Source organism: Schistocerca cancellata, chromosome 8 (genome assembly GCF_023864275.1).
Source record: "Schistocerca cancellata isolate TAMUIC-IGC-003103 chromosome 8, iqSchCanc2.1, whole genome shotgun sequence".
Classification (NCBI taxonomy): domain Eukaryota; kingdom Metazoa; phylum Arthropoda; class Insecta; order Orthoptera; family Acrididae; genus Schistocerca; species Schistocerca cancellata.
This window is the reverse complement of record NC_064633.1, coordinates 338599715-338624278: the sequence shown is the minus strand read 5'-3', so window position 1 is coordinate 338624278 and position 24564 is coordinate 338599715. Positions and strand designations below refer to the sequence as shown.

Sequence of the window (24564 nt, the reverse complement as noted above, 5' to 3'; positions counted from 1 at the left end):
GTCATCAGTCGCCTAGAACTTAGAACAAATTAAACCTAACTAACCTAAGGATATCACACACATCCATGTCCGAGGCAGGATTCGAACCTGCGACCGTAGCGGTCACGCGGTTCCAGAATGAAGCGCCTAGAACCGCACGGCCACACCGGCCGGCCTATTCATGAAAAGCATATTCGCGGGAGTGTGAGGATCGACTTTAAGGTGCTGCGAGAGTCACGGCCCGAGGTCCGGTAAGAGCAGCAGTCAAGGCATGCACTTTCTGTGGATGGTACGGACGTAGCTGCATTTCCCGCAATACTCGCCACGCTGTACTCTGCGAAACATTCATTTCAAGTGCAACTGATCGAGTGTTGGTGGCAGGTGCCTCATCCGCTCGAGCAAGCTCTGCATCTTCAGAGCCGGGAGTCCGTATAGTGCGTCGTCTTCGTCGGTCGTTGTACCGTGGTACCAATTGCCCTGTTTCACTTAATCGTTGAAAGAGTCTTGGGAACATGGTGGGAGTTTGATGTCTTCTTATTGCTGTTGCTTATTTGCTTACCCATGCTCGAAAATCATGTCTGCAAGTTTGTCACCAGGTTCAACTAACTCTATTTAGTCAGGACTGACCGGCATTTGTAGTTTAACTTGTAAACACAGACGGTCGTCTACTACAGAATAGACATTGTACACCAGGACAGCTCATCACAGTAGGCCACCTGCATTAGATTAGTTGAGTTATTATCCCAGCCTCTATACTTACTTCGGATTTGCCTAACCTACAATCTTAGCAACAAAAGTAACCGGTATATGTAGTCCAGTGTTGTTTGTAACATCCTCACGAAATCACCGTGTAGGTAACTTACTTTACCAAGTCCATTCGTATTAGTCTCTCCCAGTCGCGGTTTGTTCATGCAGCTTTATACCGGCATAATACATACCGTTCAAGGTGAGGACAAGGGCTTGGGAATCACCCTCTGCTATCTAATACTCAGTGCACATTTACAGTACACCGTTTTTGGAGATGCTGATCTCTGATTACGTCTCTTGTCCCAGCTTTATAACTTTTTTTCTTAATTACGACGGCTGTTATTCTTTGATGAATCCCTCTTGTTAGGTTAGTTCGCCGGCCGGTGTGACCGAGCGTTTCTAGGAGCTTCAGTTTGGAACCGCGCGACCGCTACGGTCGCAGGTTCGAAGCCTGCCTCGGGCATGGATGTGTGTGAAATCCTTAGGTTAGTTAGGCTTAAGTAGTTATAAGTTATAGAGGACTGATGACCTCAGATGTTAAGTCCCATAGTGCTCAGAGCCATTTGAATCATTTGTTAGGTTAGTACGCGCCATCAACACCCTTGGTGCCATAGATATACAACAGTACTTCGCTGAAAGTCGGTAAAGCCACATATTTTACTCCATATAGATGTGAAAAAAGTAAGACACTAGATCGATGGTACCCTAAAAGTAGCGCATGGTTCAGTGCCTATAACACTTGAACGATAATCATTATGAGGAAGAGGATGGGGTGAAGATGAGAATGACGAAAAGGACTGCTCATAAACAATTACATACAATGCAGCTGCTGTTGTGTTATCTTAAGACACCAGTTGTTTGTTTTTATTTTCGGGATTGAGCATGTAATAGGTTCGTAACTTGTAACGCAAGTATCTAGATTTTTCATCCAAATGGAGCTGCAATGTAATAAAACTGATAACGAAAGCTGTGGATGTCTTATGCCGGAGTTAAAAGGGTTGTTGAACAAAATGACTTATAATACTTCGCCTATCGTGCACCGGACAATTTCTTTCAATGTAATGACAAAGGAGAAACGGTATAGACGAATGATCAGTATTGTAGAAAGATGCTGTACTTCTAAAGGTAACTTTTTCATTTGTTTTGATAACTAACTTCTCAGTTACTCCGAGTTAATGCGAAGGTAGACAATTGTAATCGCGTGTGCTGGTAACGAAGTCTCGTATGTTATTTTGGCGACGCCGATACTCAGAGAATCAATATCTTACAACTGCATTTACAGCGTCCTACACTGCTCTTACAAAAAAGCCCTCGTCGAACGCAAAGGGTTCCCGTGAGCCACGTGTAGGGGGCGTTGCGCAACTTCAGCACTAAATCACACTGGTTGTTTGTCGCAGCGGTCAATACCGGTCTCTGATGTAGGGACTACTGGAGCTGAAATGTTCTCTCCGCGTATTATGGTACGTCGCGTCGTAAAATACCTCCAGCTTTTCTGCGAGTGTACCTCGGACAAATTTCACCGATTATGTTACTAAAGTAACTGTGCGTTTGCGAAGCAATTATTCCTGTTTCTAAAGAAATTGTGCGTTTGCGAAGCAGTTATTCCAATGGTACTCCTGTGACCCTGCAGTTTTCTTCTATGGCGCATTGACTACGTACCATTCCAGCACTACAATTTCTTATTTCATATCGACCTACAAATCTCAGCTGTGATGATAAGACTTTTCTCTCAGAGTCCTTACTATCCCCATTACATTTCACGCCAATTATTGTTTCTTATTTCAACAGTTATTGTGGAATCAGGCCAATAAATTTGTTTTCTAGGATCAACATATCGTTATTATTAATTCGAAGAATTATTTTACGTGCAGCCTTTGTCGTCAACGAACAGCAGTCAGTTTAGGTGCAGGTACCAGGCGCCTACTGTGAAGGCCTATACGCAGCAAAATTCGCTGAACGTTCGTCGAGGGAAAACTGCTGGTAATCCGTTGGTTCATCTGGGTGGTCAGTTGCCCAATAGTTGCACGTCTACTCGCCCTAAAGCCTCGGCGCCGGTTTATGGTATTGTTATTTTGTCATACTTGAACCGTGGTGGGACGCGAACAGTTTACAAACTTAGCCATTTCGGAAACGCTTCCACGTTTGGCCGGAAAGCCAATGAATATACCGCTTTGGCGTCGGATAAATCGCTCCACATCCACATTACGACAACGACTGCACTGTTTTCCGTGCTCCCCCTGACACACTTTATATATGCACCACTGCTAGTGCTGCCACATGTCGTCTGTTAGTGGTTATTGCGCGTTGAGTCGAACATAGCCGGCGGTCACATTAATGTGTCTGGATCGTGCATAAACGCGTCACACGTTTCGAACTTTCCGCTAAGAGTAAAATAGAAAGATTTATTTTTATCAACAGGAACCAAATTTAGCATTTATGAATATTTTGATTAATGAAAGACTTCCAGGATATGTGAAAATTGAATATATATTGTAATTTGGAGGGAAAATATTATCAGTATTGGTGCTTTGGAATAAGCGCAAGGGTTTGGACGGAATCAGTCTCATATTTACACAGGCAGCTGCCTGACCTTTTAGGTCGTGAGCCAACGCAGTAACCGACACTGCCGAGTGGTGAAATACCGAACACTATATCATCTTCCAGTCAATATGAATTGTGACAATTTTTATTTTATTTTGTAGCTACCAACGCCAGATAGCATCATAATTGTCTTCAGATTAGTAAATGACTAAGTCAAATAATTTAAATGTAGAAATTGAAAGCCGGTCGGTGGTGGACGAGCGGTTCTAGACGCTACAGTCTGGAACCGCGCGACCGCTACGGTCGCAGGTTAGAATCCTGCCTCGGGCATGGATGTGTGTGATGTCCTTAGGTTAGTTAGGTTTAAGTAGTTCTAAGTTCTAGGGGACTGATGACCTCAAATGTTAAGCCCCATAGTGCTCAGAGCCATTTGAACCATTTGAACTAGACATTTCTTTCTTGTTTTGATCCATATTACGCCTTTAAAAGCATACTACCACCTTTGAAAATTGCCTACACTTCAGTCTTAACAATAACAGTACCGGTTTACGTACTCTACTGTCAGAGATGTCAGAACAGTTTTCGCTTAAGACTTCTGACTCTGTTGTTTTCGGATCATGTTGTTTCTTATCTCAACTTGATACATTTACTCTTCTCTATAACCTGTGAAAATTTGTAACATCATCACCGAATCAATATGTATAACATTGTGATCATATAAGAAGGGTATTAGGATGCAGGCTTTCTTCTCATCCTAAATTGTCTTACAGGATGTTCCAAGAGTGCTGCATCATAGGCTGTACATACCGGGTGATCAAGAAGTCAGTATAAATTTGAAAACTGAATAAATCATGGAATAATGTAGATAGAGAGATACAAATTGACACACATGCCTCGAATGACATGGGGTTTTATTAGAACCAAAAAAATACAAAAGTTCAAAAACTGTCCGACAGATGCCGCTTCATCTGATCAGAATAGCAATAATTAGCATAACAAAGTGAGACAAAGCAAACATGATGTTCTTTACAGGAAATGCTCAATATGTCCACCATCATTCCTCAACAATAGCTGTAGTCGAGGAATAATGTTGTGAACAGCACTGTAAAGCATGTCCGGAGTTATGGTGAGGCAATGGCGTCGGATGTTGTCTTTCAGCATCCCTAGAGATGTCGGTCGATCACGATACACTAGCGACTTCAGGTAACCGCAAAGCCAATAATCGCATGGATTGAGGTCTGGGGAGTTGGGAGGCCAAGCATGACGAAAGTGGCGGCTGAGCACGCGATCATCACCAAACGACGCGCGCAAGAGATCTTTCACGCGTCTAGCAATATGGTGTGGAGCGCCATCCTGCATAAACATCGTACTTTCCAGCAGGTGTTTATCAGCCTGGCTGGGGATGATGCGATTCTGTAACATATCGGCGTACTTCTCACCCGTCACGGTAGCAGTTACAAAACCAGAATCACACATTTCTTCGAAGAAAAAAGGCCCGATAACGGTAGATGTGGTAAATCCAACCCATGCCGTGACTTTCTCGTCGTGCAATGGAGTTTAGACGACAGTTCTAGGATTTTCTGTAGCCCAAATTCTGTTGTTGTGGGCGTTGACAGACCCTCGGAGCGTGAAATGAGCTTCCTCGGTCCACAACACGTTACTCAACCAATCGTCATCTTCCGCCATCTTTTGAAACGCCCACCCCGCAAATGCCCTCCGCTTCACTAAATCGCCAGGAACAGTTTATGATGCCGATGGATTTTGTACGGATAGCATCGGAGCGTACGCCTCAGTGCCAACCAAACAGTAGTGTATGGAATGGCGGTGCGACGTGCGACTGCACGAGCGCTGACTTCCCCGTGCATAGACGAACCCGCTACAGTCTCCGTTTCTTCCTGAACTGTCTCAGCAGCATTACGCCTTGTGCTCGGTCGGCCACTACGGGGTCTATCGTCTATACATCCTGTGGCTTCGAACTTCGAAATCATTCTCGCCACAGCTGCACTTGTCAACGGACCTTTACCAGTTCGAATCCCTTTCCTATGGTGATAGGATCGTAACGCTGAACTAACACATCCCCCATTCTCATAAGCGCCTTTTCAGGTAACGTCAACATGCTGCGACTGCTGGCGCATCTGATTCTCTCTCTCGTTACAGCTTCTTTTATATACGATTGTCATGCGCAGTCACTGACTTTTGCTATCGAGCGCCATCTGTCGGACATTTTGTGAACTTTGTTTTTTTGTTTTTTGTTCTAATAAAACCCCATGTCATTCCAAGCATGTGTGTCAATTTTTACCCCTCTAACTACATTATTCCGTGGTTTATTAAGTTTTCAAATTTCTACTGACTTTTTGATCACCCAGTATTTGAACTTACGAATACCAATTAATTGCAAGTGAATTGTTCTAAGTGCAGTGCACGGAAGGGTCCCACGCAAGCTGGACTTGAATTTGATGGATTGGGTTTTCTGGAGGCGTATTAAATACACTGTGTACAGTGTGTAGATTAGCAGTATGGTTCTTCCCCTCATATCAGTCAAGGTCGTAGGCGAAACGGTTGCTTCATATTACGTGCCCCGCTTCCTCAATGGTTTCCAGTTCCATGTGCAGACGGAAATAGAACTCAACGGAGAGCACGTTGAAGCGACGCTGCGACTTTGCAAACGACGCGAGACTTTCCGGACACCCTGTAGGCGTAGTTCCTTGGGCTAGGTTATGGCGGAGCCCTTCCTGCTCGCCCATGGCCAACGCCGCGCGGGTGCTCCGCCCTTAATGACTCCCCTGCGGAGCGATGTGTCCCAAAATGAACTTTCAACGAAATTTGCGATCGACGGAAAGTGCCGGTCGGAGTTGCGGTATGTGGATGGCTGCGGTGACAGTGTAGTGTCGTAGCGTCGGGGGAGGACTCGGCTGTATCGACAGGAGGCGGCGTCGGCGGCGGAGGCGGCGGCGGCGGAGGAGGAGCCTTGCAGACATCGATCGGCTCGGGAAGCTGCAGCCGAGGAACCCCTTTCCGCGGCACGCTTGGCCGGAGTTCTCCTTGCAGAAACTAATTTCCTCCATCTTTTTTACTTCTTCGCCCCTCCGCAGGCTCTGGTTCCCTCGCCGTCGTTGCCTCCCCCCCCCCCCTGCTTCCACCCGTTCTGCCTCGCTCGGCGGCGGCCGCACCGCGCCGTCTGTTGTAAACGAGGTACTCCCTCCCTCCGCCCCCACCCTGCCGCTGCTTCTTCCCTCGCCACCGAGCTGCCGGCAACTGTACCTTTCTTCGCGAGGGATCGGCAGCGCGCGCCGCCTAAGAACACAGCTACGCTCCCACGCGACTTGTTTGTAGACATCGACATAGACAATTCCAAAGCACGACGAGATTCTCTGCAGTAAGTTCGGAACGAGACGGCTGTAGATATATTTACTAGTATCCCACAGTGTCTACGATTCCATTTTTATCTTAACATTTATACTAATTATCAAGCTTTCTTCGTCAGATACTGCGAACAACGATATTAGATATTTTTTTAAATTTTAATAGTCTTGATAGCAATAAAACAAGATTGAGACTAGCTGATTATCGGTTACGCGACAGAATGTCAATCCCATTTGCCTGAAGTGATTTAGGGAAATCACGGAAACGCTAAATCAGGATGGCCGGACACGGGTTTGAACCGTCGTCCTCTCGGATGCGAGTCTAGTGTGATAACCACTGCGCCACCTCGGTCGGTCATACTTTTGTTCAAATGTTCTAATGTGTGTGAAATCTTATGGGATTTAACTGTTAAGGTCATCAGTCCCTAAGCTTACACACTGCTTAACCTAAATTATCCTAGGGACAAACACACACACCCACGCCCGAGGAAGGACTCGAACCTCCGCCGGGACCAGCCGCACAGTCCATGACTGCAGCGCCTGAGGCAACTCGGCTAATCCCGCGCGGCTCATATTTTTGACCACCCCCTGTATATGTACAGGGTGTTTCCATGAGAGCGTGCAAAAATGTAACAGAAAACAGAGAATACTTCGCTGAACAATTTGATGGAGGGAATCTGGCGTCGGAGCAGCCAACATAAGGAGATATGGAAGTAAACTTGTCTACCGCTTTTTCCAGCATTACTGTTTTCCATTTTATTGACAACTAACACGCCTACAAATTTACACGTATTGTGTTGTTTATTTATATGTACAATCTTTATTTCCTCCAAAGAAACAAGGAGGATGAGCCTGATTAGTAGGAAATCGTGATTCAGATTTTGTTAACTTTACTTGTCCATAAGGTGGATCTGTTGAAGCGTACTTACATTGTGCATGTCTTTGAGAGAATGTGGATACAATATGACGGTGCACTGCCTCACTGCAGTGAGGATGTTCGCAGCCATCTCAGTGTTGCATTTCATGGTTCTGGATTGAAAGAAGAGGTCTTATTCCATGGCCTGCGAGGTCGCCTGACCTGAATCTCCTATGGAGATATCTAAAGTCACTTTTGTATGAAGCCCCAGTGGATCCGGAGATGGAATTAGATGCCAGAATTGTAGCTGCCCGTGATGTGATTCAAAACATATCAGGGATAGTTTTCATGATGTGTGAGAATCTTGTTCGCCGATGTCATGTTTGCATTGAGATTGATTGCAGTCACATATTGTTAAGATACATTACGTTACTGCGCCAGTGATGGTATTTGTTGAATCGTAACTAATGTACACTACTGGCCATTAAAATTGCTACACCACGAAGATGACGAGCTACCGACGCGAAATTTAACCGACAGGAAGAGGATGCTGTGATATGCTAATGATTAGCTTTTCAGAGCATTCACACAAGGCAGGCGCCGGTGGCGACACCTACAGCGTGCTGACATGAGTAAAAGTTTCCAACCGATTTCTCAAATACAAACAGCAGTTGACCGGCGTTGTCTGGTGAAACGTTGTTGTGATGTCTCGTGTAAGGAGGAGAAATGCGTTTCCGACTTTGATAAAGGTCGGATTGTAGAGTATCGCGATTGCGGTTTATCGTATCGCGACATTGCTGCTCGCGTTGGTCGAGATCCAACGACTGTTAGCAGAATATGGAATCGGTGGGTTCAGGACGGTAATACGGAACGCCGTGCTGGATCCCAAGGCCTCGTATCACTAGCAGTCGAGATGACAGGCAACTTATACGCATGGCTGTAACGGATCGTGCAGCCATGTTTCGATCCCTTAGTCAACAGATGGGGACGTTTTCAAGACAACAACCATCTGCACGAACAGTTCGACGACGTTTGCAGCAGCATGGACTATCAGCTCGGATACGATGGCTGCGGTTACACTTGAAGCTGCATCGCACAGGAGCGCCTGCGATGATGTACTGAACGACGAACCTGGGTGTACGAATGGCAAAACGTCATATTTTTTTCGGATGAATCCAGCTTCTGTTTACAGGATCATGATGGTCGCATCCGTGTTTGGAGACATCGCGGTGAATGCACATTGGAAGCGTGTATTCGTCATCGCCATACTGGCGTATCACCCGGCGTGATGGTATGGGGTGCCATTGGTTACACATTTCGGTCACCTCTTGTTCGCATTGACGGCACTTTGAACAGTGGACGTTACATTTCAGATGTGTCACGACCCGTGGCTCTACCTTTCATTCGATCCCTGCGAAGCCCTACATTTCAGCAGGATAATGCACGACCGCCTATCGCAGGTCCTGTAAGGACGTTACTGGTTACAGAAAAGATTCGACTGCTGCCCTGGCCAGCACATTCTGCAGATCGCTCACCAATTGAAAACGTCTGTTCAATGGTGGCCGAGCAACTGGCTCGTCACATTACGCCAGTCACTACTCTTGATGAACTGTGCTATCGTGTTGAAGCTGCATGGGCAGCTGTACCTGTACACGCGATCCAAGCTCTGTTTTACTCAATGCTGAGGCGTATCAAGGCCTTTATTACGACCAGAGGTGATTGTTCTGGGTACTGATTTCTCAGGATCTATGCACCTAAATTGCGTGAAAATGTAAACACATGTCAGTTCTAGTATAATATATTTGTCCAATGAATACCCGTTTATCATCTGCATTTCTTCGTGGTGTAGCAATTTTAATTGCCAGTAGTGTTGATAAAAGAGTACACGGTAATGTAATTGTATGTTATTATCTGCTTAAGCTGGCTTCTCCGATCCCAGGTTGCCTACCTTTAATTTTTCAATGGCGCATCCTCAATGTGCTATAAATTATTACACGCTCATATGTAAACACGATGTAAAATTAGTAATCCTAGTGCGTCGTATGTAGACAGATCTTTAAATGCCGAGTTTCTTTCTGCTCTTCTTTGTGCTCTATTGAATTGAGATGCAGGACAGAAGAAGGTAGTACTTCACCTTTAGCCTGCGTTTTGTCAGTTTAAATGATTGTTGACAAGGCTAAGGAAAGAAAAACGTAGCGACTCGTTTTTGGGAAGTGTCATTTGTGGCGCCGCCGCCTGCACGTACGCACAGGTGCGGTAGGTGCAGGGGGAGGAGGCGAGGCGAGAACAAAGCACTGGGGGCGCGGGGGCGCCCAAGTGGCAGTTGTCGCGCGAGCATCCTCGGGCTCCGCTGCCGCCGCCGCTGCCGGCAGGTGGCTGACACCGCCCAATCAATGTGGGTTCGCGCTTGCGCGCACACGCCGCCGACGCCGCCCCCACAGCCGCCGCCGCCGCCGCCGCCGCCGCCGAGCGCCACAAATAATGCAGCGCCAGACGCAAACAGCGCGTCGCCTCTACAACTTTCTCCGCACGCACTTCCCCACTAGCACGTGCTGCTTTCCGCGCTCAGCTCGACCGCCACGGACTGGCCGCCCATCAAAACTCGTAACTTTCTCGACTGGACATCGATTATGTTAAAAAGCGAGCGTAAGGAATATTAAAGCAGCAGTGACTGCATCGTAGATGTCCTGGTAAATGAAAGGAGTCTTCAGATGAAATGTAACTTAAGGCGCACCCCAAGACTGTGTTACAAGACCAATACTGTTCGCAGTGCATTGGTAGGAATAACTTAATGACGAAAGCAGCTTTCCTATGATACGTCACTGTCATGTAACATAGCTCGAGGAAACTTGTATTCCGTCTTCAGGCCACGAGTGGCCTACCGGGACCATCCGACCGCCGTGTCATCCTCAGTGGAGGATGCGGATAGGAGGGGAGTGGGGTTAGCACACCGCTCTCCTGGCCGTTACGATGGTATTCTTGACCGAAGCCGCTAGTATTCGGTCGAGTAGCCCCTCAATTGGCATCACGAGGCTGAGTGCACCCCGAAAAATGGCAACAGCGCATGGCGGCCTGGGTGGTCACCCATACATGTGCCGACCACACCCGGCAGCGTTTAACTTCGGTGATCTCAAGGGAACCGGTGTATCCACTGCGGCAAGGCCGTTGCCACCGATGAAACTTGTACCACGCATAAAACTCACTGCTGCAGTGTAGTACAAAAAGTAACTGGAAAAAACGCACAATGCACGAGTAGAAACGATACTTTTATTCAAACACAATGCTTACACTGAGGACATCGCGGTTGATGACAGAGCCCGAGGTAATACGAAAGGGCGGACATGGTTCTTAATAGGAGACGTGATCACTACGAACGGCAGCGCATGCTGCGTAACGTGCTAACTTGCTGACTACAAAGTTGCTAGACAATTAATATGGTAGGGCATTCCGTTCCTGCACCGGCAATGTTGACGGCTGCTGGGTGGTCGGTCCTTGGTGCTTCTGCACGTACGGCACTACAATGCATGTCCCAAACTCACCCCAAATGTACCCGTTGGGATATATGTCGGGGAAACGCGCGGGCCAGTCCATTCGCCTAATATCCTGTAGTTCCAAGAGACTGCATCTTTCTGTGCGGTCGTGCATTGTCATCCATAAAAATGAAGTCAGAGCCGAATGCATCCCCAGAAAGACGCGCATGGGGAAGGAGTACAGTGTCACGGTGAGTTACTATGTCCAGAGACGTGAAGCTCAGTACGCCCATGCAACACTAAGTCTCTCCACGCCATAGCACCTGTTCGACTAAGTTCCTGACTGCGTTATGTGTTTCCACGTTCCCTGTATCAAATACGTGCAGCATATTCGAATTCTGGAGAGGGGATAAATTTTCTTAATCAGTAGTAGAAGCTGATATGTCTGACCTATGGAAACCCTTCCCTTCTCTCTCCCTCTCTCTACCTCTGTATCCCCCCCTCTCTCTCTCCCTCTCTTTCCCTCTCTCTTTCTATCTCTTCCTCTCTCTTTCTGTCTGTCTCTGTCTCTCACCCTCCTTCTCTCTCTCCCCCTCCCCCCTCCCTTTTTCTCTCCCGCCCTCTCTCCCTTTCTCATCCCTCTCTTTCTCTCTCCCCTTCTCTCTCCACCTCTCTCTCCCCTTTCCCCTTCTTTCTCTCTCTCTCTCTCTCTCTCTCTCTCTCTCACACACACAAAGATACACACACACACACACTTTTCGTCATCAGCAACACAGTCGTCCCACAGCGTTCAGGGCGCACCCATACAGTCACCATCTGTGCGAAACAGTTGCACGTGAGTTGCAGAACTTAAGCGTAGGGAATGGTTGCGAACGAGTTGTACCCCAAAGTTTTCACAAAAGATATATACCCCTAAAAACTGCTATAAGAGTTTATTTAGCAGCAACTCCTTTTTATTACTGTCTGGCAAACTAGAGTTTAAGACAGTATATTCCACAAGTCTATTATTACAAAATATGTTATCAAGACAGTATTAACTAAAGATAAGGTATTTCACCATTAAAGTTACAAGTGCAAGAACCATGAAGAAGAGAATGAAATAAGAAAATAATCCTAATAAATATAGGTCCTGAAACCAGTTCTTTTCCCGACTCGTATATTAACATTTTCAAACAGAGTTCCCGAGGATCTAAACTGCAGATATGCATTTGGGCCAAACACACTACAACAAGTGTTCCACATGGCCAAAGTTCGTGTAAAGCCATTCTTGAGCAAGTCTCCTCATCGATACTTGCTGGCCGGAGTGGCCAAGCGGATCAAGGCGCTTCAGTCTGGAACAGCGCGATCGCTACGGTCGCAGGTTGGAATACTGCCTTGGGCACGGATGTGTGTGATGTCCTTAGGTTAGTTAGATTTAAGTAGTTCTAAGGAACTGATGACCTCAGATGCTAAGTCCCATAGTGCTCAGAGCCATTTGAACCCATCGATGCTTGTATACATTCAAAAATCCCAGGGATGTTCCGAATGCATTTACAGTCATTCGCAATGTGTTCCCGGAGATCATCGACGCTATCAACAGGATTGGAATACATCAAACGCTTTAAGTACCCTCACACTAAAAAAAGAATCCAAAGGGTTCAAATCGGGGGATCTAGGAGGCCATGGTATTGGCGAACGACTTGTCTAAGATTCGTGCTATGTATTCTCGAACAGCTACATGAAAGTGTGCCGGCGCATCGTCATATAAGTATCACATAACACGCTTTCACCATAAGGAATATATTTCAAACATCAGTGCTGCAACATTGGCATGCCTTCACTTGTGCATACTGTACGTCCTAACGGGGAATCCATTTGTTTCCGGATCAGTGTTCATTGGTGCTTTTTTCATTGCCTTTTTCGTTTGTATCTATAATAGTCAGACACGCAGTATATTTTTGGTAGTGTATATAAAAGTAACTTCACAGCCTGCAGTATTATATGCATTTACTTGTTGCTATCATACGTTCTTCTACTACATCAATTACAGTTGCTGTTTTTTTTTACAGCATGCTGCAGTGTACAGTATCGTCTAGTTAATGCATGATGCTCTAAAGCTGGCGCACCGCTGCGTTATTTGCGTCCGTTGAGATGTTTCCTATGATTTTATAGCCATCACAAGTAAACGAAAAAGAATAATACAGTGGTATTTTTATGTCATCTGTACTTGTAACACCAAACTCAATATTACAAGCAGCCTAATATGAAATCGAAATGTGTTGCTTGTGACAACAGCGGTCCTGCTTCAAGTTGAAAGGCATGTGGACGTCACAGCAAGATAGCCGTTGCGAACACCAAGCAGTATGTACCGTTCTTGTTTAATATGTTTCCTTTATTCACGCTCGTTTCTTTCTCAAATTTTTTCTTATTTCAAGCTACAAAACCCATTTCTAGGAACTAAAAAGCTCAAATTGCTGTGTGAGATAGCGGACGTGAATACTTCGAAATTGCAATCTAGCAGAACTGTGTTACCTGCGGCCGCACCCATCTGCGTAAAAATCCAGCACTTACTAACAGACCGAAAAGATAAGGCAGATCTGTTAAGTGTTAGCATTGTTCAAGTGTGTACAACAAACTGCGTAATCTAGTCTTGCGATTTCGTGATACGAGAACGAGACGAAATGCTTCTTTGTGTGGCCGTCAAAGGTTATCTCTTTCGTTATCGAGTCAGCTTTGAGGTCAATGCAGTCCTTTTTCCCGGTGACTAGATTTCATCGCGAAAATACGATTCTGGAATGGCTATTCATTGGAGCCAATAGGTTTTCGAGACAAGAATTTCTTTGTTCCTCAAATGTTTCCGTTTATCCCAATGTCAAAGCAACTTTCCTTTATTTCTCCTGTGAAAAGTTTGCTTTCATCTTTTGTAATCTCGGAGTCGTCTCAAGTATTTTTGCCGGTCACATGACCCAGAACACATACACCAGTTATTGTTTTCACCTTTCATGTAATCAATGAGAAGAATCTCTTTTGCATCCCAAAATACACCGGCCGTCCATTCCGGAAGATAAAATCGTCTTCGCCCTTTTCTGAGTTTCCACCCTCCACTCTGATTGCCGTTTTTCCTGGCATGAAACAGTATCCCTGTCTCGTCGAAACAAGCAAATCAGTTGGATTCTTTTCAAAACGGCAGAAATGTTGTTGAGATTTTCTTTTGTGCATTTGTTTGAGCTCAGCGTTCGATAAATGTGCCACTAATATGAACGAAAGCTTTCTCGTAGTTCATTCTTTATTTATATTATTCGTCACTTTTCCTTCTGAAAAAGCCTTACCCAGCTGGGACCTAAATCTTCCATTCCCCTTTCCTAATACTAATTTTACGTATTTGTCCCAGTTCATATCGCCTATTAATATTACCTCTCCATATTTAAATGATGTAACGCGGTCAGTAAGTTTTCCACTACTTTTTTAATCTGATACTACGAAGTTGTAAATGATTAAGGAAGCTCATTATGAATGTTCACCATTTTGTGTGATCTTTTGTTGAAATTTAGCGAAGAAAAATCGCTTTATGACGCACAGCATTTCAGTTTATCCATTTGGAATAAATTCAGACAACATCACGTAAGCAGTTTAAGTAAAACTATCTCAACTATCAGATTGAAACCTTAATGCACAAGACTTACCAACATAACGAAAACAATTTTTCATTGACATCGACGCCACAGTTGAGCCGAAGTGTAAAACTTGGAGAGTGCAAAGCCAAAATTTTTCCAAAGTGCTTTATAGCGCTACCAGCTTTCCCGCTCCTGTACAGCTGAGCCCTCCTCTTGAAATTATATCCAGCGGAAAGTGGGAAGCGGCACGTTTTCTTCGCGAATGGTGCGCTGGTCTCGGAAGAGCCACGGCAGAAAGCTGTCCGCCGTTATATACATAGTTACGTCTGTGTGTGTGCGAGCGTTTCTCGCAGTGCGCGCCTCGGAAATGCGGCTGGCGCATTCTTGCAGCGGAGAAATAGCTGTCAGCAGAACGGTTATACTCCACTGTGGCGCTCTACTTCTGGCTCTCCATGCTGCGCTTTTTTTAAAGAACAAAAGCGCAAATAAACAAATGACAAACATTTCCTACAAGACCCGCCCCATAAAAAATGACGTAAAGACTTACATAGATCATATATATTCCATATATTGTAGGTACCGAGAACATAGCACATTGTAGTTTACTGTTTGGTTTAAGATACTTGATTTACGATAGATGGCTGTGAGAAGCAGAGGTATTTGGTTTCTACGAGGGCCGTTTAATAAGTAATGCAATATACACTACTGGCCGTAAAAAATTGCTACACCACGACGATGACGTGCTACAGACGCGAAATTTAACCGACAGGAAGAAGATGCTGTGATATGCAAATGATTAGCTTTTCAGAGCATTCACACAAGACTGGCGCAGGTGGCGACACCTACAACGTGCTGACATGAGGAAAGCCTCCAAACGATTTCCCATACACAAACAGCAGTTGACCGGCGTTGCCTGGTGAAACGTTGTTGTGACTCCTCGTGTAAAGAGGAGAAATGCATACTATCACGTTTCCGACTTTGATAAAGGTCTGATTGTAGCCTATCGCGATTCCGGTTTATCGTATCCCGACATTGCTGCTCGCGTTGGTCGAGATCCAATGACTGTTAGCAGAATATGGAATCGGTGGGTTCAGGAGGGTAATACGGAACGCCGTGCTGGATCCCGACGCCCTCGTATCACTAGATCACTAGCAGTCGAGATGACAGGCATCTTATCCGCGTGGCTGTAACGGATCGTGCAGCCACGTCTCGATCCCTGAGTCAACAGATGGGGACGTTTGCAAGACAACAACCATCTGCACGAACAGTTCGACGACGTTTGCAGCAGCATGGACTATCAGCTCGGAGACCATGGCTGCCGTCACCTTTGACGCTGCGTCACAGACAGGAGCGCCTGAGATGGTGTACTCAACGACGAACCTGGATGCACGAATGGCAAAACGTCATTTTTTTCGGATGAATCCATGTTCTATTTACAGCATCATGATGGTCGCACCCGTGTGTGGCGACATCGCGGTGAACGCACATTGGAAGCGTGTATTCGTCATCGCCATACTGGCGTATCACCCGACGTCATGGTATGGGGTGCCTTTGTCGATACAGAAAATGTTCGACTGCTGCCCAGGCCAGCACATTCTCCAGATCTCTCACCAATTGAAAACACCTGGTCAATTGTGGCCGAGCAGCTAGCTCGTCACAATACGCCAGTCACTACTCTTGAACTGTGGTATCGTGTTGAAGCTGCATGGGCAGCTGTACCTGTAAACGCCATCCAGGCTCTGTTTGACTCAATTCCCAGGCGTATCAAGGCCGTTATTACGGCCAGAGGTGGTTGTTCTGGGTACTGATTTCTCAGGATCTATGTACCCAAATTACGTGAAAATGTAATCACATGTCAGTTCTAGTATAATATATTTGTTCAATGAATACCCTTTTATCATCTGCATTTCTTCTTGGTGTAGCAACTTTAATGTCCAATAGCGTATCTTATATCTGAAAGCAGATTGGTTTTTTTCAAGATTCCAATAAATTATATCGTTACCTACTCTTTTGGCTACAAAACCCTATTTTGCAACATAGTTTCCGTTCAGTGCCTTACGCCACCTTACGGGGAGGGCCTGCATGTCCGCATGGTACTTCCCTACTGGTCGACTTCAGAGCCATCGTCTTGCTGCATCAATAACCTCCACCTCATCCTCATACTGCTTCCCGCAGAATGAATCCTTCATTGGACCAAACAGATGGAAGTCGAAATGTGCGAGATCTGGGCTGCACGGTAGTTGAGGAAGAACAGTTCAGTGAAGTTTTGTGGACTCCACTCGGGTGCGCAGGTTTGTGTGAGGCTTTGCACTGTCGTGGAGAAGGAGTGTTTAATTGCGATCCATCGATCACTTCGATTGAGAGTATCCGCACGTTCAGTGATCGCAGGAGTCACAGCTGTGTGCAACCGTCAGGCACATGCGAGATCGGAAGGGTTTGTGCAACCTTATCGTGATGATGACGGACGCTTCTCCCAATAACTTACCTTCCTTTTCCTTGTGTGTGTCTATCCTTTTGACTGGAGGTGTGGAGGACTACGGCCATTCACTACTGTAAAAAAATGAAACGCCTACAGCCGTCCATACGGTCTCATTTATTGTGTAGCTACCAGTTTCGGCGCTTCAGTTCACCATCTTCAGTCGTTAGTTGATGCTGAAGTGGTTGTCACGATCCATGAATACGATGCATCAGAGGCCAACATAACTGGTTTACGTAGACTATCTGTAACTGTGATGTCGTCTCTCCAACCATCAACTGGCAATAGTTGGTGAGTGGAGGGGGACATCACAGTAACAGGTAGTTTGCGTAAACCAGTTATGTTGGCCGCTGATGCATCGTATATGTGGATCGTGATAATCCCATCAGCATCAACTAAGGCCTGAAGATGGTACATTGAAGCGCTGAAACTGGTAGCTACGCAATAAATGACAACTTAAGTACGACTGTAGGTGTTTCATTTTCTTACAATACCATGCTTTTGTTCACTGCCAGGTCTCCGCAGACATTCTACAGGCATCTATGAATGTCTGCGTTTTTCTGGTTTTCCGACAAGAGGAACTCAATGGCAGCTCTCTACCTGGAACACAACTCAGACGTCCCTTTGAAAGCTACGTATAATGCCGCCATCTGTCGGAACGTCATGAAACTAAAGTGTCTGAAGCGGGAACATTCCTCTATGTCCCACGTCGAATACTGCGTTTTTCAACCGAAACTGGCCGAGAAAAAAAATGTGTTGCTTTATTTATTGAACGCCCCTCATAGATGCAGCGGTACCTTCATCAACGTTCACCGAAGAAATTTCAGTAATTTTGTTAGTAACAGACTTTCTAAACATCTTGATTTACTGTTAAAAATCTTTACTACGGTCGGCCTTTCAGATAGTGTTCAGGACAGCCTGGCTTGCCTACGTACTCGCGGAGCAGAGGTCGCGTCTTCGATTGGGCATTTGGGATTTTTAAAGTGCTACCACTCAACATGTCATGTATAAATGAGGGCTATTCGGAAAGTAAGAAACGATTGGTCGCGAAATGGAAACCACAGTGAAAATCGTAATTGTTTCGTTGTGTCTTATGCTCATCCAGGCAGTTTCTCCTCAAAGAAATCCGTGGTTGATTCCTCGACCACAACTGCCCTTTAGAGTCGGCGTCCGGTGTCAACTGACGCAGCAGTGGCCGGGCGCTGAGCAGTAACTAAAGGACATAACCATTTCAGGCAGGAGCGCTCGCTCCAGCAGTGATTAACTCGATCGCTACGGCTGCCGTGTTATTCGATACCGGCCGGACGCGCATGTCTCGCTCGCTGCGGTAAATGCGAGAGCGACAGCGGCGAACTCTGTCTCTCTCCCGTGCAAGCCGTAGATGCGTATTTCCATACTAACGAGCGGGAGTAATGTTTTGAAAAGTGCCGAATTAATGGAGGGAATAAAGTGGCCTTAAAAACGAGCGGGGGCGGAGGCGGGGCGGCAGTAAGCACTGCGCAACGATCGTTAACAGCGCGGGCCCTTGAATCTGGCGCCACGTGCGCCACGCCGCCGTAAACACGCGCAGCGTGGGCGGAACGCCCTCTGTCCCACTCTGCCGTGGCGCGCCCCCGACGTCCAAAACATCGATGTAACGATAATCACCTGTAGATGAACAACCGAGTCAGTTTCAACAAAACTGACAAGGACAGTAAGGTTCCCTTGGCCGTTTTCAGTTAAGCTAAAATCCTCAACACTGAGGTGACAGAAGTCGTGGGACAGCGATATGCACACATACAGATGGCGGTATCATCGCGTACACAAGGTATAAAAGGGCAGTGCATTAGCGGAGCTGTCATTTGTACTCAGATGATTCATGTGAAAAGGTTTGCGACGTGATTATGGCCACACGACTGGAATTAACAGTTTTTGAACGCGGAATGGTAGTCGGAGCTAGACGCATCAAACATTCCATTTCGGAAATCGCTAGGGAATTCAATGTTTCCGAGATCCGCAGTGTCAAAGATGTGCCCAGAACACGAAATTTCAGGCATTACTTCTCACCACGGGCAACACAGTAGGCGATGGCCTTCACTTAACGACCGAGAGCAGCTCCGTTTCCGTAGACCTGTCAGTGCTAACAGTCAAGCTACACTGCATGAAACGACCGTAGAAATCAATGTGGGACGTACAACGAACGCATTCATCAGGACAGTGTGGCGAAATGTGGCGTTAGTTAGTGGGCAAAGGCAGCAGACAACTGACGCCAGTACCTTTGCTAACACTACGACATCGTTTGCACAGTCTCTCCTGGGCTCGTGACCATATCGGTTGGACCCTAGACGACTGGAAAAACGCGGCCTCGTCATGTGACTCCCGATTTCAGTTAGTAAGAGCTGATGGTACGGTTCGAGTATGTTGCAGACCCCATGAAGCCATGGATCAATGTTGTCAGCAAGCCACTGTGCAAGCTAGTGGTGGCCCCATAATGATGTGGGCCGTGTTTACATGGAATGGGTTGGGTCCTCTGGTCCAGCTGACAGAAAATGGTTATGTTCGGCTTCCTGCAGACCATTTTCAGTCATTCATGGATTTCATGTTCCCAAACAGCGATGGAATTTTTGTGAATGACATTGCGCCATGTCAACGAGGCACAATTGTTCGATATTGGTTTGAAGAACATTCTGCACAATTCGAGCAAATGATTTCAAATGTTCAAATGTGTGTGAATTCCTGAGGGACCAAACTGCTGAGGTCATCGCTCCCTAGACTTACACGCCACTTAAACTAACTTATGCCAGGAACAACAAACACACCCATGCCCGAGCGAGGACTGGAACCTCCGGCGGCAGCGGTCGCGCAATCTGTAAAATGGAGCCTCAAACCGCGCGGCGCAAATGATTTCGGCGCCCAGATTGCCCGACATGAATCCTACCGAGCATTTATGGGAAATAATCGAGATGTCAGTTCGTGCAAAAAATTCTGTACCGGCGACACTTTCGATATTAGGGACCGCTTTAGAAGCAGCATGGCTCAGTATTTCTGCAGGGGACTTCCAACGACTTGTTGAGTCCATGTCAAATCGACTTGCTGTACTATGCCGGGAAAAAGGAGATCTGACACGATGTTAGGAGTTATCCCTTGACTATTGTCACCTCAGTTTCGTTTCTTAGACCTTCTCATGCTCCTCTTTAAATTCTTCGTTCTAAAGGGACGTTTCGAACTTTATAAGGATCATTTTCAGGATATTCTAGTGTTCCCGGTTAGCTCTACAAAGACCTGCGTCACGTCTACTTATAAACGGGAGTTTTCTCGCTCTTTTTCTGAAGAAGTGGGGTTATTGGGTGAAATTCTTCCTGGTACTCCTGGTGGGCCATCCTTATTGGATAGGTAGCGAAACAGGCAGAGGAAGAGGGTAGAAGTGTCTGTCAAAATACACGATAATTCAAAATGAATGAGACAAAAAGGGAATACAGTAACGACTCTGTTTCAGAAATACACTTATAGACTGAAACGTTAACTTTCACAGTTTAGCTGGTAATAATGTAACACTGGAAAGTCGATGCTGTTGTTATTCGCTGGCGTTATTAGGCGAAATGGTGGCACGTGCGATAGAAAAGCCGTATTGTGTCATAGAATACGCAAAAACATCATCAATAATCGTTGTTCAAAGTTGTTGTTGGACCAAATTCGGTGAAGTGCATCTCACAGTCACAACACTGCTGGTTGGCAAAGGAATTCGGAGGGGCAGGGTGCATATGCAAGAAGAGAACCATAGGATGGCTGTCCGTCGATATTGAAGTGGTGAAGGTTTCTAGAACTATCGTACGATCTGCGACGGAACATGCAAGAAATGAACGCATTGTACCATCAGAGAAGTGAATGTGGCGCAATGTAAGTTGTGTCGTATATTGTGCAAGGGTCTGCGGTTCAAGGGTTACAGGATTCAAGTGTTGCCGGCTCTAAAACCAGCCGATAATCCAAAACGGAGATGATGATGCGTTGATTTTCAAGCACGGATGGAGGTGGAAGGTTTCGCAGAGAGACTTGTGTTCTCTGACGAAGCGACATTTTACTTCAGTGGCACAGTGAATACGCATAATTTGAAAGTATGTGGTAGACAAAACCCGCATGCTCCTCTGGAACACGATCCTGATTCTCCGAAACCTGATTTTATCTGCGTCATAATCAACCGCACAGTCTTTGGTCGTTTCTTCGTCACAGAATCTTACAGGTGTAACCCATCTCTATATGCTTTCTTTCTGGTTGTTGACTCAGCTGACGGGACGGAGCCCAGCCACGGAGCCCCGCCAGATTGGCATAATTTCATACATAGCATACGAGGTGCGACAATAAAGTAATGAGACTGATTTTCCTTGCAACATGTGGCAACCCTGCAGGCTTGCGTAGACACAATATCTTTGACCTTGGTCTATAAGCTGCTTCTAGTCCAAGCGGCACATCGATGCAACTGCACAGTCGTGAGTTGTGCTGTAATAAGTTAACACGTGTTTGTGTCTCTGTTCACGGAAAATCGGTTCCACATTAACGCATTAGCATATCTATCATGATTCGCTGTAGTCGGCCGTTGTGGCCGAGCGGTTCTAGGCGCTTCAGTCCGGAACCGCGCTGCTGCTACGATCGCAGGTTCGAATCCTGCCTCGGGCATGGATGTGTGGGATGTCCTTACGTTAGTCAGGTTTAAGTAGTTCTAAGTCTAGGGAGCTGATGACATCAGATGTTAAGTCCCATACTGCTCAGAGCCACTTGAACCATTTTATTTTGATTCGCTGCCTTACGATAGTTAAGGCCGCACTGGACTTCATTGATTAGCTGCACTTTAGTTATAACCACCCCGCACTCGGCCATCACGTGACCCTACCGCGACGTAAGTCATGGTAGTGAAGTAATGTGTCTGTATAGACGGTTGTATGGAATCAGCACAGTGAGATAGGTCGATGTGGGAACGTGATAGAAATGAGATATCGCGATTGGACGCTCCAAGGAATAATTGGGCTTGAAACTACTTTGCATTGATAATCGGTAAGATAAGAAGAGATATTTCGAGATATGTAATAGTTATATAATTTATAAAATTTCTGAAAATATCGCGGAGAGACCGCTGCAAGAGACATTACAGGTGGACCCATGACCATGCAGTGAATCAAATCGCCCGATTTACTGGCGTACCAACGGAGTCTGTCCAAAGTGTTCCCAAGGAACGGTGTTCCGCTCACAGCCTTGTAATATGGTGCATAATAAACGATCGTAAAAAGATACTATTTGACAATGACTGGATACGAATCTTGCGCCTGACAATCGGTTTGAAACTCGACAGGTCAGTGAATGCCGATCTATCCTAACTACACTCAGGCTCATAAATTAAGGATAATTGCAGAATGTGGTGCCACACATCGTGGCACTACACAAAACTGGCGCTAATGGCATAGGCACGTAGGGAACACACACGACACAGATCTGTAAGTCCACGGTATTGGTGATAAGTTGAAAAAACCGTCCCGAAACACATGTACTACAATACGCCACTGTTCCCTGGGCATGTACCCCGACATCAATATGGGATATGATCACCATGCACATGTACACAATGGCTTGGCCTACTCTGGATCAGGTGGCTGAGCAGCTGCTGTGGTATTCCCTCCCATTCTTGCACCAGTGTCTGTCAGAGCTCCTGAAGTGTGGTATGGGTTCGAAGGCGTGCAGTGACCAAATGCACCCCTGAAAAGGCGGACATACTGGTGCAAAATGACGTCCCGATACACCTGACCTGTTACAGTTCCTCTGTCAAAGACATGCAGGGGTGTACGTGCACCATTTATAATCCCACCCCACACCATCAAACCACGACCTCCATACAGGTCCCTTTCAAGGACATTAAGGGGTTGGTATCTGGTTCCTGGTTCACGCCAGACAAAAACCCGGCGAGAATCACTGTTCAGACTATACCTGGACTCGTCCATGAACATAACCTGGGACCACTGGTCCAATGACCATGTACTGTGTTATTGACACCAGGCCTTACGGGCTCTCCTTTGACCAGGGGTCAGTGGAATGCACCTTGCAGGTCTCCGGGCGAATAAACCATGTCTGTTCAGTAGACTGTGTGTCTGGAGGCAACTGTTCCAGTGGCTGAGGTAGGGTCCCGAGCAAGGCCACCTGCAGTACTCCGTTGCCGTCTGCGGGCACTGATGGTGAGATATCGGTCTTCTTGTGGTGTTGTACACTGTGGACGTCCTCTGGACACGTTTCCTGTCTGTTGGAATCATTGCCATAATCATGAGATCACACTTTGTGGCACACGGTGGGCCCATGCGACGATGCTGCGTTTGACCAGCCTCCAGTCACCCTAGTATCCTACCCCTCAAAGCGTCATCAATATGTGTTCTTTGAGCCATTTTCAACACACAGTCACCATTAGCACATCTGAAAACGTCTGCACACTTGAGTACTGCACCGTACTCCGACATGCACCAACACACCTCTGCGTAAGTGGACTGCTGCCAGCGCCACCGTGCGACGACCGCAGGTCAAATGCACTGCATGGTCATACCCTGAGGTGATTTAAACCCGCCAACCGCCAACCAGAGCGTTGTTTCATCAGGTATCAGCATTATCATTAATTTATGAGCATGAGTGTTGTTTCCGAACGAACATTGCAAAGGACAATGCAGGCGATAGACATTTGGAACCGGGTCCACAGCTACGGAGCGTATTGTGCGCTGCTGGCACTGACGTGACTCGGAATTGTCCCCGATCCAGTGTTCAGCCCGGAGCACTCAAACGTTTTTTGGAAGAAAGCGCTCTTCTAGTGTAGCGGTACGTGTCACCGTCTTCCGCCACGCGTATCGGAACGGCACCCGCCGTCCATTAGCCGGTATAGGCAGTAATGCGGCTCACGGCCAGACACTATCCACTCGGCGATTCTTATCGCGGCGGCCGCAGAACAATCTAATTGTTGGGCGGCGTGGCGTTTAATTGCGGCGGCAGCGGCCCACAAAAACGGCTCGGCCGCCTCAGTCGTAGCCCCGGGCCGGGCATTAATTAAAGCAGCTGTCGCCGGGAAGACGGATGGCCTCCCCAGGTACCGGCGAGGTCAGCCCCGCTACCAGAACCCTCTCAGGAAATTACTCCTAGGCTACAAGTGACAGCTCCGAGTGTCGCACAAATGGGGTCAGCTACAACCACCAAATTTTTACTTCACGAGCCGCGCTATCTTGTATGTGCGCAGTACTTCCGATCGCGTTCACGAATGACATGTAGAAAATACTACTGTACGCTTCCGGATGCGCCGTGTTTCTAAATTCGTCGCTCTTCTCTTCTCGCGAGACGCGCTGTCCGGACAGTTTTCTTTTGCCGTTTACAGAGTGGTTTAACTGGAAGCTAGTGAAGTGGGAACTACCACATATGATAGAAAAAAACTAACGGTCCGAATAGGCCTAGGAAGACCTTATGGTACCGACCGAGAGCCATGTCATCCTCACCCGCGTCACAGAATGCGGATGTGGAGGGGCATGCGGTCAGCACACCGCTCTACCGG

General features: G+C 46.6%; 1 protein-coding gene across 1 annotated transcript in view; it reads left to right on the top strand.

Moving 5' to 3' along the window:
• The window catches only part of LOC126094751 (paired box protein Pax-6), a 244643-nt gene that overhangs the window by 131364 nt on the left and 88715 nt on the right, over nt 1-24564 (top strand). The gene's annotated exons all lie outside the window — the stretch shown is intronic.